General features: G+C 31.6%; 1 non-coding gene and 1 pseudogene across 1 annotated transcript; both read left to right on the forward strand.

Annotated features, from left to right (window-relative positions):
- The first annotated feature begins 9,762 nt into the window (after window positions 1-9,762).
- On the forward strand, window positions 9,763-16,729 carry LOC124935213 (annotated as a pseudogene).
- On the forward strand, window positions 16,142-16,213 carry TRNAC-GCA. The gene has a single exon. It is a non-coding gene; the product is annotated as a tRNA-Cys (tRNA).
- Window positions 16,730-17,229: the final 500 nt, after the last annotated feature.

The following is a 17,229-nucleotide window of genomic DNA, read 5'->3' on the forward strand; positions in this document are numbered from 1 at the left end:
ATGGGCTAGATTTTCGACCAAGAAAATAATCCCGTCATAGTTTCCTAAACCGAGAACTCCCCTACATCTGATTGAGGAATCCTAGGCTCGATCGAGGATCTCTCGCACCCAACCGAGAGTCCCTCGCACCCAACCGAGAGTCCAACACTCTAATTGAAGGAGTTTTAGATCGTGACCGAGGAATCGATACTCTCGACCGAGAGGACCGGTCCTAGGACCCGTTTGTTTGAGATTTTATTTTAAAAAGTTATTTTTATTAAAATAAAAGTCCCTACCCATTTTCTAAAAATCTAAAAAAATAGAAAACGGTTTCAAAATATTTTTAAAATATCATCATAAAAAATATTTTGATAAGAGCCTGTTTGAATATATTTCTAAATTCTAACATCTTACACAAATATTTTTCAGGTACACTTCTCGATAATCATTGCCCTCGATCATAGTACCAACATTTAAATATTGTTTTATAATTTTAAATGCAAGAAAAATGTGCATGTTAGGATTTGAAAAATAATTGTTCAAATAAAATATAATAAAACTAATTTTTTAAAAGCCAAGATTTATTTATAAAGTAAAGACCGTTCTTTAACGGGTACGGAGGATATAGTGCGAAAACATTTTTTAGAGTATCACCAAACATCGAATTTAAAAGAATCTCTATTTAAATATACGTTTATATACGTATACAAAATGTTTTATTGAATTTAAATAAAAAATTAATTGCTGACTCTTTCATCAAATAAATAATCTTTTAAATAATTATTTTTAACTTATTTAAAAATACATGTTTTTTTAAACAATTTGTGATTTGATTATTTTAAATCCAAAAAATTATTTAAAATTGATCATAAAAATTAATTATTGTTATAATTAATCAAAATAAATTTTAATACAATTCTTTTAAATAATTTTTTATTAAAATATTTTCGACACACAAACCGATGTTGAAATTTCTTGAACTTCAAACATTTCTAGGACAAGAGATTTCTAAGGGTTACATTATGATTTATATCAAATCAAGAACAACTTAACTGAATGTCAATTAGAGAATATAAATCACAATGAATTATGAGGCTCGATTATGTCAAAAGTTTATGCCTATCAACACAATTCATTAGGCTCGATTATCTTGATTTCTAAAGCCATAAACAAACTTAACAGTTGATTTAGAATGTGTCTATGAAACTAGAAGTCCTAACACAACTTATAGCATTGGTTGGAGTCTTGATGGACAAAGGAAGAAGATGCTTAAAAAATATGTAGATTCTTCAAACGTGATTACAACAACTAAATTTTTATTCTAATCAACATGAAATCATCCTAAGAACTCAATTATGTATTTAAATCAAAATGAGAATCACTAACCAAAATTTTTGAAAACAAATTCACAGAACCTGCACCATTCTTGACAATCATCAAATATCAACACATGATCAATTTCTTTTCGCCAATATCTTTTAAATCATTCATAAAATATTTTCTTATCATCTAGTTCAAGTTTACACTTGAAGGAGACAATTTGAAAATTTCAGTCAAGTTCTAAATTAGGTGAATCTTCTCCAAAATAATTCTTAAATTTAAATTAAGCAATTAGTTCATAAGAAAATTTAGGATTAAAAGTAGACAAACGAAACAAGAATTGGTAAAGAAATGAAGAAAATATGAACTAAAGTATTCTATTACAACTTGTAATCAACAAAACTGGGGCATCAGTATCTTGGCAATGCAGGAAAAGTCTTTGTGTCGTCGCGACCAGAATAGGCTTGATCTCGCGTCGAATGGTTTCTCATAGAGGAAGTTACGATTTTAGCGTTCATCCTCTTCAACATGTTCTTGAGTTCTTTAACAAAGAAGATGAATAGTTATATTCTCTAATCTATCACGATTTTTGGCATTCCGTTTACTGACCATTAACGATCCATTATCAACTAACTGTATCAAGGCATTCCGTCAAGGTACAATTAGTTTTTCTGTTTAGTGGGCGTGGCTCATTCATGGCCTTCGGATCATTACTGAAAGGTTGACGAGCGTTAGATGACCCTACTGTAACACTTTCTCCTAGTTTCATTTTCAAATAAACTCAAAATCTTTTAGCCTACCGACAACAAGAGCTGGATATCTCCAGCCTCCTTGATAGGTTCTAGGTTCGAGCCTGTCAGGCGGTAAGTTATGTGCCTTGTTAAATGGTTAAGTGTATTTGCGGGCTATGTGGTTAACCCCTTGTGGACACATTTTTATCCTCTCTTCTAGTATAACAGAAACAAAAGGTGAATATTCTCAGCCTCCCTGAGGTCCTAGGTTCAAACCCGTTAGACGCCAAGTTCTGCACTTGGTTAAATGGCTAAGTGTGTTTGAGGGCTATGTGCTTAACTTGTTCCCCTTATTTTTACTATATCTTGGCCACATTGCCTTATTTTTGTTTTCATTATTATTATGTCGATACACTTTATTTAATTACGAAATTTATTTAATTCCTCAGGTGTCAAAAATTAGTATTCGGTGCGTAGGGTCAATCCCCGTGTGATTTGTTTGTGTTAAGCATATAGTTGATTCATGTCTTGTTTAGGCATTTAGTGCCCTCTCTACCGGAACATACAAATATGATGGTGGTGTAACATAGTTTAATGAGTTTGTCTCTATTGCTAAAATATAAGGTAGTTAAGTCCACTAGCATCTTCAAGAATACAAAGGAGATGGCGTGTCGTTGAGAGTGAAGAACTTTCCTCCAAACACCAATAATTCTTAGTACATAAACCGTTGATGAAGTCGGTCGCCAAGAGTAACATACATACTAGAGAAGCACCTACCATGTAAATGCATATCCATCCAAGGGAGCCTTATATTTTTTCGATGATTACGACTACGACTACGGTGACACGCATTCCAATAGACAACTCTTGACATTGAGTAAGATAACTTTGGTTAACTATGCATTAGGAGGGTCAATCATATACCTTGAGTTTATCATGGGTATGCTACAAGTTTCTTCTTTTCCTTTTCTTTGGGATATATATATATATATATATATTCTTTTTCTCTTTTTATTTATTGATATACAATAATTAACACACATATTTCTAAATCATTAACATAAGAGTAATGTCACAAATGAAATCATAAAATACAATTATTAACCTAAGATAATGCCACACATGAAATCATAAAATATAGTTATTAACTTAAGATAATACCAGACATGAAATCATAAAATACAATTATTCATAAAATATAATTATTCAACATTAAGAGGACTTAAGAAAATGTAACACATGAAATCATAAATTCAAGTTCAAGCTAAAGTCTCATGTTGTTGAGATAATGACTCATTTTGTTGAGATGATGATGCACTTGCAGTAGATGGTGCATGCATCACTACTTTGCATGTTGCCCTATTATGACCTTGACCACCAAATGAGTTGCATCGTCTCCAGACCTTATGAGGCTCACATTGGGATGACCTATACTTTGTTATTGACCGTTATTTCTTAACCTTAAAAGGTGGTTTTAGGCAAACTCGTTTCTTGATATTTTCGGGAATATTCCAAGCGTCTTCATGACAAACTAGATAACATATCTCTGCATATGCATTCAACCATAATTTAGTTGAGTAATACTTGAAAAAAATAACGATTCAACATGTGAGAAATTGGTTTGATAGATTCAACATGTTAGCAATTGGTTACCTTGATTAAAAGTCATAGGGATCCAATTTTCGGGTACGGGTAGTAGCCAGAGCATGAGTATAGGGAAGACCAGATACATCAAATAACCTACAAATACAAGTCATTCCTTTGAAGTCAACTTTAAAATTAGATTCACAGTCATGCGCATACAACTCAAATTAGTTAAGTCGATTGACGTTATATAATCTGACATTCTAGAATTGCTCACATATGAATTTTTCATAATATTGAGATAAATGTTCAGTGTGATTGGACGATTTTTCTCTGCTATTATGAAACCATTACTGTATTGTGAATTTTAAATAGTCAGCTAAAATTGTTATGGGATACTTTCTAGAATTCCTACTCTGACTATTAAAGCTCTTAGTGTAATTGCTTGTCATTTCATTATATCGTTTACCGGGAAATAAGGCACGACTACATCTCTCTAACCCAATATCTTCCAAATAGACGACAATATGACTGTCGTTAGACCTAATCTTGTCAAAATGCCGATTAAACTTTGAGACTGTGTATGCGCGAGAAGCCAAATCAAACTCTTCGTGGCAGTGATTAGTTTTAAATTTGGCCATAATATTCATCTTGAGGTGGTATGTGCATGCATCGTGATATACTTCTAGAAAAACTGTGCACAAGGCATTGACAATACTTGAGTGTCTTTCGGATATGAAGACGAGATTCAGGACTGGCCCAATTGCTTCTCTTAGTTTTTGCATGAAATATGTCAATGAGTTATTTTGAATCAACAATGCCAAAAGCAACATGATAAAGTTGCTCATTTGCATTCAATGTTATAGCCACCAATAGTTTACTTTCAACCTCGTGCTTAAAAAAACTGACATTCCCGCACAATACAGGACGACAACAGCTTCTGAAACCCCTAACTGAGACGCTTAAGGACATGAACATATACCTTAAATGGACGAGCTCATCTGTCTAGATGTCTATTACATTATCCAAATTATTTATCTCCAACATGTACAAGTATGATTACAATTTACCATAGAATCCTCTACAATTATTCGCACCGCCATTAGAGTATTTTCCCTAGACCTCCAAGCTTTATTATAATTCATCTTTATTCCATAATTTCTCTACATATCTTCCATTATTTTCTAAGGCATGGTCATGGTGATGGTCTATGTAGGGGTGTTCATAGGTTCAGTTTTCGGGTTATTTGAGTTCTTCGGTTCGGGTTATTCGAATTTTTTTAGCCAATTCAAAAACCGAACCGAATTCGAATTTAATTTTTCGGTTCGAATTCTAACCGAATTAAAATTTATTTTATTGCCAAATTTTGAATTCGAAATATTAGAATTAAAACAAAATTTGAATTCTTTTCAATTAATTATAAAAAATAATTAAATTAACATAAAAACAAATTACATTAATTATTATAATTATCATTTTTAAAATCGAATCCATCATTAAATAAAATATCGACCAGCTATAGATCATCACATCATCATTCTTTGGCCACCAAAATTTAGATGTTTCACTAAACATCAACCTCATTGGACTCCGATATCGATTGTTTCAATTCATCAATAAATTGAAAAAATTTATTATACAACTTATTCAACTCATAAAATATATTAATAATTAAATAAGAGATAATTAAAAATTACCTTGTTCAAAATTTTCAAGCTCCTCCATATTTTCTTCTATGTTTATTGGAGATTCACACGAACGAATCCAATTTTATCCACATATCAATGCTGGTGCAATTTTAGGAGTTAAAGAACTCCTAAATACATCAAGAATTCTTCCTCCGGTACTAAAGACTGACTCCGAAGCAAACGTAGAAACTAGAATAGCTAAAATATCACGAGCAAGTAATGACAATACAGGAAACCCTGGACTCTTTTTTTTCAGCAATCCAAAAGCCTAAAAGATGAATTCCTAAGTATACATTTATCTTCTTCATCATTCTTGGTCAAATATCTATCAAACTCTGATTTAGTATCTCTGGTTACACCACTTGTTGTCTTTCTCCTTTTCAATTCAACCAAATTTTTTTGTCTCATTATTATCATAGGATCAACATCATTACCAATCTCAAAAGAAAAATTTCACAATAGTAAAATTTGTGCCTAAAATCAAATGCACAAGTAATGAAAACCAACATATTAAACTTCTCTACATTCCCCCAATATATATCAAATTTTTTCTTCACCGTTACTGCCATATGTAAAGTCATCATCTTCATGTGACAAATATTATTTCAATACTCCATAAATCCCAAAAATATCATTCAAGTATGTACTGGAAGTAATATATTTTGAACCAGAAACCTTTAAAGTGAAAAGATAAAAATTTCGAAAGAAAATAGAGAGACTCTTAACATGTTTCCAATCGTAACTAGTTGGAACCCCATGACCATGTTTGAAAAGATCATATCTATAACAATCATTCTCCAAAAATAACCTCTCAAAAGTTTTCTCATACATCAACCCCACACTCAACATCAAATAAGTTGAATTCCATCTTGTTGGGACATTCAAACACAATGATTTGTTACAATCACATTTTTCTAAATCTGCAAATCTCATAAATTTTTTCAGTATAGATGGTGATTGCCTCACATGTTTAGTTGCTGCCTTAACCTCTTTCAACAGAGTCATTATCTTCCTTTAAGTCATCTTGTATAATTAAATTTATGATATGTGCAATATATCTAACATGCAACCATTTGCCTTGTAAAACACAAAATCCCCCCAACTAGCACATTTTCTTTTCAAATATTCAATTGCAACATCATTAGAACTTGCATTATCAACGGTAAAAGTAAACACATTGCGTAAACCCCAATCAACCAAGCATAATTCGATAGATATTCCAATATCTTGACCCTTATCACTTGATCTAGGATGAAAATTTAACACCTTTTTATGCAATTTCCAATCATTATCAATAAAATGTACAGTGAGACACATGTAATTAATCTTTTACAAAGATGTCCAAGTATCCGTCGTCAAACTAACTCTAAGAGTTGTCCGTTTAAGTTGAGCATTAAGTTTATCATTTTCATCCATAAATAGTTGATAACAATTCCTAGTCATAGTACTTCTAGATGGCACAACAAGTGAAGGCTGGCAAGTTTTCATACATTGTCTAAAACCAGTATTTTTAACAAACTTAAATAGAAGTTCAACGATAATAATCATCTCAACTATAGACTTCCTAGAAACTTGTTAATCAAACTTCCAAGCCAATAAATTAACATTTTCTTCCCCAATTTCTCCATTTATTGAAGTATTTAATGTTAAATGTATTTGGCTTGAAGTTTTATTCATAGAATTTAGTCAACAAGATTTCATATGGGTTAACAAAGTAGAAGTCCTAGATGTACAATTATACTCTTTGTTACAATAATTGCACTTGCACTTTTTTTTACCTTCACTATCAACAAATTCTAAATTTTTTTGTCAAACTACTGACCTTTTGTTATAATCTTTACCCTTTTCCGGTAAACAAAGTAGATATACTTTGTCTAGTAGATCCTTGACCTTCTCCTTCCAAACATTCACTTTCGTTTTGTTTAAACAACTTATTTACCTAAATAATTAAAATATACAAATAACAATATAAAATATTCAACAACATAAGAATATCATCAAAATAACAATATAACAGATTTAGTAGATGAACAAAACAAAAACATATGTTAATTAGTATATTTGTAAAGTTGAAGGAATAATTTGTAGAATTACCTTAGAATTGTATAAATAAATATTGATCAAAATGATTTGGTAACTTAAAATTGTAGTGTTGAAAATATTATTTTGATTTGGTAACTTCAACTTGTAATGTTGAAAAAGTAGATCAAGCAAGTTGCATGAAAAGGGAAATAATGAAGAGTTAGTGATGAAAAGAGATGAGAGATGGAGGTGGCGGATGAAGTGGAGGGTTTATTTGATTAGGTTAAGACTTAAGATATGAGGGAGGGAGGGAGGCTCCCTTAAGAAATAAGAGATTATTTGATTAGGTTAAAAGAATAAAAATAATATTAGGTTTAAAGAACTTGCGGCTAGCTGCTGAAAAGAATAAAAAAAATTTGATTAGGATAAAAGAATAAAAAGAGAAAATAGATTTTGAGAATTGACAGCTAAAAAGAATCATAAGAGGTTGATTAGGTGATTAAGTTAAAATAATAAAAAGAGGGATTAGGTTTAGAGAACTGGCGGTTGGAAGCGGCTAAAAAATTAGGTTTAGAGAATAAAAATAGGAGATGATTATATAAATATATTATTTATTATAATTTACATAATATATAATAAAATAAAAAATAAATTCGATTTTCGGTTTGGTTTTCGAGTTGAAACTGAACTCGAAAACCAATTCGAAAACCGTATTTGAATTCAAATTGGTTTGAAATTCGATTCAAAAACTGAAAATGAAATTCAAATTCGGTTGAATATTCGGTTCAGACTAAATATTGAACACCCCTAGATCCATGTACTTACTCTTTATGCATTCCCAATAACCCATGATAGTGTTTGTCTTTCATCCTCTTGCCTCGTCAGAAATGAGCATGTGTGATTTTTTACAAATTTTTAAATCTCTAACATATCCGAGAATTTTCCTTTCACAACACGCAATCTCCACTTGTAATTCTCATCCAAACATTTCACATACCAAAGATCTTTTTCTTGACTTCTCCACTTTGAACTCTAAATGATCACCCACATATTTATGTAATCTTAGTTGAAGTTCTTTTTTATTCTCAAACAACGTACTAACTTCCAATCCGATCTCACATTTTAATGTCTCATGTATCGGATTTTCACTACTTGGTATGGTACTAGCAACTCAATCACTACTTGAATTTGTACTTGTAATCCAATCACTACTTGGTTCGGTACTGACAACCAATCACTACTTGGTTTGGTACTAGCAACCCAATCACTTCTTCGTATGGTACTAGCAACCCAATAATCAATCCCTTGATTTAGACGCAAACATGGGTTATTAGCAACCCAATCACCAATCCCCTCATTCAAACACAAACATGGGTCTTCTTCATTTAAAAATTTGTCATTTTGAGTTTCAAAGACAACCTCATGCTGCTGAAACATCAGGAATACGTCATGATCATGAATTTCTGGAACCACTACACTTTCTTGAGTTAGGTTTATTGGGTTTCTAGGTAGTGACTTCTCTAATAAAGAGACACACAATATAGTGTGATGGTGGATTGACATTGTTTATGCTAAAAACAACTTCACATCCATATCTTGTTTGATATCAGTTATAGTAGAAAATTTAATATCCATATCCGGAGTATTATACTTGATTTGAAACACTAAATCATATCTAAATTTGTCAAAATTTAGGGGAACATCCAAACCTTTAGATGACTTTGCATCAAAATGACTAACACCATCCATAATTTTCCACTCTCCATCATAGTAAAAAATTACTTGAGTTTAATTGAAAACAGTTAAACGATAAATATTTGAACTAGAAAGTTTAATGTATTAATAATACGCGTGAGGAGCATTACAATACGCTTATTCTGTAATTCTTCTCACGCGTATTGTAATGTCCTCACTCACAATTTTTACTTACTTCTGTTGTTTCTTTTTTAAATGGCGTCAACCATAACTGATGAGGAATTTCCTACTAGGGTTTTGTGGAAATCCAATGTAGCAACTTTCCCAAAAGTTTGCTTCAATGAATATAATGGATGGGAGCCCCTATCTAATAAGTTTATTGAAGAAAACTTGTGGGAAATTTTTGACACATTTAATTTCCATGAAACCTAGTAGAAAACTCATTCTCAATGAGGAATACGTGTGAAAAATACACGTGAGGGTCTTTGCAATACGCGTGAGGGTCATTGCATAATGTTGCAGCAAAATCTGTCTTTGTTCATACATAGTATTTGCATCCAGGAATTATCAACTATAGTATATAACATAGTGTTCATAAAATCAAGTCACTAATTAAGAAATAATCAAATCAACTAACTATAACATAAAATTAACATACCCATTTGAGAACGAAGAGTCGTGGGTCTTCTTCAACCGCTGTTGGATGCTGACGTTGAACGGAGAGTTATGGGGGTGGGGAAGTTATGGGATTAGGGTTTGTGGAGGCTGCGTTGGAGAGTTTAGGATTTTGGGAGCGGGAGGGAGAAGGGGAGAGAGTCCGTGGCAGATACGTTGGAGAATTTAGGGTTTTGGGAGTAAGATCGAGAAGGGGGAGAGTATGTGGCGGTTGTATTGGAGGGAGTCGTGTAGAGTTGGGAGAGAAAGTCATGAATAAGAGTCAAAACGCTTTTAAAATAAATGTCCCAAATGAGGTGAAATTTATATATTAGAGTTAATATATAATACACATGAAATTCATTAAATATTGAATTACCTATAATGCACTCTAAGTCTTAATATGTAATGAAGTTCATGCGTACTATATATTACCCGGCACCCGGGGGCACTCACATGGGCAAGATGGTCGAAATGTCATTTTGCAAAGTTTAAAAGCGTGGGTCTTTTCCGGTACCTCATCTTTGGAGCGAGACGACCGGCGAAGTCAGAGTAATGGCGTCTGTTTCATCTCATCATGCAATCAATTCCTTCCATTGGTATAAACTTCCTCCTAACCAGGGGCGGAGCCACACATTGGCTAGGGTGGGCTCCAGCCCCACCTAAATTAAAATCTTAAAACAAAATATTTTATATATTTATTTCACAAATGACTCTTATCTCAGTTGGCTATAAGATTAAACTATCAACATGAGGTCCATGTATCAAACCCTGACCTCACCTTTAATTTTAAAATATTATTTTTATCTAAAAAATAATTCATAATTATTTTATTTTATACCAACAATATTTTCTAATATACAAATATTTATAATAATAGATAAAAATTATATTTTAAATTAATTAATAATTATTTTATACTAACAATATTTTCTAATATACAAATATTTATAATAATCTATAAATTTTAATTAATATATAAATAAGATTTATTTATATAAATAAAATATAAAAAATTATATATAAAATAATGTAAATCATATAATAATATTATTTATTTTAAAATTATGATTATATAATAATTATACATTATTTTTTATTTATTTTAATATAATTAATAATACAAATTATTTATAAGGGTAAAATATAAAAATTAAAATAATAATAGTGTTTTATATTTCTTAATTTTAAACTATTTAAAAAAATTATAAGAAAATATAAATTAATATTAATAAACAAGTTAAAATAATTACATTGGTTTGATTCGGTATTTAAATAAAGAATTTGATATCCCTGCTCAAAAACCTAACAAATCTCTTAGAATTGATGTTGATGTAAGTTCTCTTAAACTTGATCCAGCATTACGTATTCCGATATGGAAATATTCTTTTAATAAAATGGATGAAATTAGACGAGCTTATATAAGATGTGGTCATATCAACCTATTAAGGATGATTACCCGCCGACCAAATTTGGAAATCAAAATCGACGGTTCCAAAGTCATTGGTTTAAGAAATTTACTTAGTTAGAATACTCTCCTTCGCAAAATGTTTCTTTTTGCTTTCCATGTTTCTTGTTTGAACATAAGCAACCCCAAAAACCTACATTTATAATAGATGAATTCAAATATTGAAAACGAGTTAATGATGTGGATAGATGCTCTTTTGTTATGCATATAGGATGTAATATTTCACCAAATAATAGGGCAGTTGAATATCTTGATAATCTAATGAATATCCTTGTCATATTGACAAAGTACTGAATGCATAGTATTCAGATGAAAAACAAAATAACAGATTACGACTTACAACAACTATTGAAAACATTCGGTTGCTCACTTTGCAAACGTGTGCATTAAGAGGGCATGACGAGTCTCCATCTTTGAATAATCGTGGAAATTTTATTGAAAAAAAAGCGGAATATAAGATGCAAGTTGGAGTCAGCCCCAGGTAATTTTTTATCCTGGCTCCGCCCCTGCTCCTAACCAGTTCCCCTCATTTCTGACCAGTCGGTCCTTCCTTTCCCGGTTCAGATGTTCCGCTGAACAGACTGGAATCTTAACCCGTCTTCGCATGTTGATAAAGGAGAAGGCGAAAAACAACGTTGATAAGCTCTTTTCTGGATTCTCAAATATTCGAGACAACTTGGAATCTCTTCGACACCGTTCACTTCCTCGATGAATTAAAAGAGGTATTCCTTTCTTCGTTTCTTTTTGCTCCTATTTTTAACTAAGGATTGAACTGAAAATTTTACCTATTTTGTTGCTAGTTCTTATCTTCTAATGTTGGATTATCGGACGGATTTGCAGTAGTATGCTTTAAAAAGTGAGAGTGTTTTCTATGCGATGATTAGTTCTTGAAAATGTTGGATTGAACTTGAAGGCTGCTAGTAGCTGATTTTGGACCGAAGATTACTGTTAAGATCGTGGGGAGTTTAACTGATTTAGGTTTAAAGTTTATCTTCTTTGTAGAATGTCTTGAAAATGAGTGTGCTGGACATTTTAACTAAGAAATCAAAGAAAACAGAGATTCAACTTGGTTTCAGGTTGGTGATATTGTAACATTGATATTACATGCATTGCTATGTGGTGTTCTAATTTGGAAGCATTTGTGTCTTATACAAGGAAACCAGCCTTGATCATGATTGCATGTGTTAATGGAGGTAAGTAAGACACTTCTGCCCTTATAGTTCCTTAACATTTCAAGTCATAAAATGATAACAAAACTGAGAGAGGGAGGTCTGAGTTCTTTAATGAAAAGTTACAATACTTTACTGTTCTAACAATGGGTTGAATAGGTTGGTTAACATTTTATCTCTTCCTTTAGTGTTTATGGGGGAGGGAACATGAATTGTTGAGCAAAGTTGCAAAACCAGGTTTCTTTGACTTGTTAATCCTGACCATATAGAACATTACTAATGACTAAATGATCAACCAATTGATCCTTGATATCATCATAATTGCTAAAAATTAAAATTGATGTTAACCTAATGGGCTTAGTTGAACAATAGAAATGATGATCTTAACATGTATTAGCTTGGGGGAAATCCTGTTGACCATTTTTTAATGGTTAAAATAAAATTATAGAAGTTTTCTGTAATATATGACAATCATTAATACTCCACTTCACATATAGACATTTCCTTAAAGTAACTGCTATAACTTCTGTAACATTGATATCACATGCATTGCTAGCTATGTGGTGTTCTAATTTGGAAGAATTTGTGTCTTATACAAGGAAACCAGCCTTGATCATGATTGCAGGTGTTAATGGAGGTAAGTAAGACACTTCTTCCCTTATAGTTCCTTAACATTTCAAGTCATAAAATTACAACAAAACTGAGAGAGGGAGGTCTGAGTTCTTGAATGAAAAGTTACAATACGTTACTGTTCTAACAATGGGTTGAATAGGTTGGTTAAGATTTTATCTCTTCCTTTAGTGTTTACGGGGAGGGAACATGAATTGTTGAGCAAAGTTGCAAAACCAGGTCTCTTTGACTTGTTAATCCTGACCATCTAGAACATTACAGATGACTAAATGATCAACCAATTGATCCTTGATATCATCATAATTGCTAAAAATTAAAATTGATGTGAACCTAATGGGCTTAGTTGAACAATAGAAATGATGATCTTAACATGTATTGGCTTGGGGGAAATCCTTTTGACCAGTTTTTAATGGTTAAAATAAAATTATAGAAGTTTTCTGCAATATATGACAATCATTAATACTCCACTTCACATATAGACATTTCCTTAAAGTAACTGCTATAACTGCTGTAACATTGATTATGGATAAGTTTAATTTTGTAAAGCCTCTAACATTCTGTATGTGTAGCTTCCAATCTAGATTTTGTGAGTAGAAGTGTTGGTCTATTCAATTTTAGGACAGAGAGGACAGAATGTGAGATTGTGGTGGCTGAAAAGGGTGTCTTAAGATTATGAGTCTGACTTATCTAGTTTAGCATATCTTGTTGGTGATAAAACGTCTGGCAATCATTCTTAAGTTCTTCCTTGATAGTTTTTCACAGGCTGTGAAAAGAGGTAAAGAGCAAGGAGTTGATGTTGTTTTGTGTCATAGTCATACATCTGGATGTAAGCATATGAACCTTAAATTATATTCCATCATCACCTGTAATTGTGTTCTAATGATGATGTAGAAACTATTTCTTTTTCTTGTATAGGTTTACTCACTAACTACACCTTGATGGAAGAATCGATTGCTAGCAAAAAAACTGTAACCAAAATTGTTTCTGGTGCACCAAATGTAAGTCTTATGATTTTGTCATGTACGCAGTAAATTTATCTTTTCTTTTGTCCAATTTCCACTAGTTTACACATTATCTTCAAGAAATTTGATTTCTAAAGGCTACATTGCATAAGTCTATAGTTCTGACATGCCCCCCCGACAAAAGCCGAGATTGGGTGAAATAAGATGCAAACTGTTTTATTTTGTTCAAATAATTCCCAATTTAACAGATTTTTAGTTACTAAGTTCATTTTATATGTTACAAATCGTGCATTTTCAAGCATTAAAGAAATTCAACTTTCTATAGTGATGATCATGTCAATCAAATATTTACTAAGGTGATGTTTGAAAACATATCACTTAAACTAAATGATTTGGTACTTTTTTAAATTAAGTTAATTTGATAATTGTTATTTAAAAATCACTTAATTATTTAGATCGAGTTCAAATTAAGCTAAAAGATTTGGTTTAATTCGGTAAGTTATTTACTATTTAACTTGGTAATAGAGTAAGAGCGTTTAAAGACAACTTTAACACATACAGATTTATCAAATTATGTCACAATAATGATAAAATAGATTTAAGTACTTTCTAACATTAGTTCCATATTTTACCAAAATCAAAATATCAAGTAACTAAATTTATATATTTTTATTTAGTTTTTTCGGCATTTAATTTTCAGTCACTTAACTAATCTATATATATATAATGATGCTTAATTTTTAAAGTGTCCGGATTGCCGGGTCGAGAGCTGTGGTTAATTTGGATACTTGGGTCGGATTGTGGGTTGACCCATTTTTAAATTTAAAACGGTTAAAAATAAAATTAAAAATGCTAGAGGTATGTTTCGAACTTGCAACCTAACAAAACAAGTACAACTCTTTAACCAACTAGGCTACAAAGACTTTATATTTTAAATTCAACACCAAATTTGATAAACGCGGGACGTTTTAATATTAATATAAGTTCAACTTTTTAACTAACTAATCTATATATATATAATGATGCTTAATTTTTAAAGTGTCCGGATTGCCGGGTCGAGAGCTGTGGTTAATTTGGATACTTGGGTCGGATTGTGGGTTGACCCGTTTTTAAATTTAAAACGGTTAAAAATAAAATTAAAAATGCTAGAGGTATGTTTCGAACTTGCAACCTAACAAAACAAGTACAACTCTTTAACCAACTAGGCTACAAAGACTTTATATTTTAAATTCAACACCAAATTTGATAAACGCGAGACGTTTTAATATTAATATAAGTTCAAGTTTTTAACTAACTAATATATAATGATGTTGAGTAAATGGATAATTGGGTCGGATTGTGGGTTGACTCACCCATAAACTTAAAACGGTTAAAGATAAAATAAAAAATGTTATCCGTAATTTTTTTTCACGGTTTTTATATTATTACTCGTGCAAATGCACGGGCTAAATGCTAGTTGAATAATTAAAATTCAGTATTCAACCTTTAGTACTTGATTTTTCATTTTTATTAAATACACCCTATATAATACAGGTTTTACCTAGGAATGTTGTAACTTGCTTGACATCCAAGATCTTATGATGAACTTTTACAGAAGATCCTTTTGGTTCTAGATGGAACAACTGGGTTGCATATGCTTCTACAAGCAAAAGGGAGTTCAATGAGGTGACTTTCATTCTCTTTCTTTCTTCACTAATTTTTCACCCACAAACTGCGCATAGCCATGCTTTGTTTCTGAAGAAATTGTGATCTCTTGCTGCATATTTGTTTTGTTTCCATTAGGATTCATTTAACATTTTTTTGTTGATGACATTAACTTCTAAAATTGACAGGCAGTTGGAATAACTGGTTTGAATGTGACAAAGCTTGATCCCAGAGGAGGCTATGTGGTATGCTTAAAATTTTTATTCATATTAATTAATGGTTAATGCTATTGGTTCAAACTTATTTTAGATATCCATTTTATTTTTTGAAATTCTCTAACATCTAACATTACAAGCTTGTATTCATTTATTCATATTAGAAACCCCACTTTGTGGGTCATAACATTACAAACTCAACCAATCTACCTGATCAAACCTATAATAAATTAATTATATCTAATAAAATATGACCTTTACATATGTTACAATATATTAATTCAATCTGAATTCGATAGAGCATTTCTATCTAAATTTCACAACCACTTACAAAACCTTGTTTTTCGTCTTTAAAACAAAATGAATTCGATTGAACATAGGGGTCCATAGCTCAGTGGTAGAGCATTTGACTGCAGATCAAGAGGTCACCGGTTCGAACCCGGTTGGGCCCTTTTTAAAAGATCTACATGATATTTTGATAAAAATGAAGTCAAGCATGTAGTAATTTCTTTTGCATGAAAGCTGGCACATAGGTAGGTTAAAGAAGGAAGGGAAAAAGGTGAATATCTGTCCATGCTTGTTTCCATCAAATAGTTATCCTTAGAAGTGGCAGTGAAATAGTCTAACTAATGCCTTGTCTGTTGTTACAAAGTTTTTCAGCTTAGCATCCTTATAATTTTTTGAAGAGATTTATTTTTTTTATCCTTTGATCATTATATAAGTTACATTGTATCCTTCAAAGGCATGCTTCACATTGTTTTTTTCTGTTAAATTGCCTGATATTGCTTGCAGCGGGTGATACATTTAGGGCCACTGCTAGTGATCATCTAGAGATTTGGGCAGAGAGGACATGATGTGAGATTGTGGTGGCTGAAAAGGAAAATGCCAAGGCAGCATCGGGTATCTTAATCTAATTCAGTATCACATTCTTCTTCTTCCCATTCTAGATCAAGAATCTAATTGAAAATAACTTTTCAAATCATAATACTAATATTCATTTTCTTCAATCACCTCATCTTTACTAACTACAATTTTCTTGGAGATTGGATCATATCATCGATAAATTTTGGACTCATTACTTACTCCAAGAAAAATGAAGTGTCTTCTTTTATTTAGTTTAACCCTCCTTTGATCTGGAATATTCACAGAACCAAGGCTGTCTCTTAAAATGTCATAAAGATGGATTGATGTTACTCGAAGCTTATTCATGTGTTTTCTTCTTTAGAAAAGCTGTGAAACTTCTTTTTAGAATGTGTACACCCCACTGAACTGGTCAGAAATCTATAGGTATTCTTTTATTTAATAACATCATTCATAATGGTTATGTTCTTTTTTCTCTGTCAAGCCATTTTGTTGAGGTGTATGGTGAGTTGTGAGATTTTTTATTATCTCATTTTATTAACAAAATTCATTAAACTCAACATAGGTGAATTCACCTCTATGAGTCATTACCAGCAGCTTGAAAGCC

This window comes from Impatiens glandulifera, chromosome 4 (genome assembly GCF_907164915.1).
Source record: "Impatiens glandulifera chromosome 4, dImpGla2.1, whole genome shotgun sequence".
NCBI lineage: Eukaryota > Viridiplantae > Streptophyta > Magnoliopsida > Ericales > Balsaminaceae > Impatiens > Impatiens glandulifera.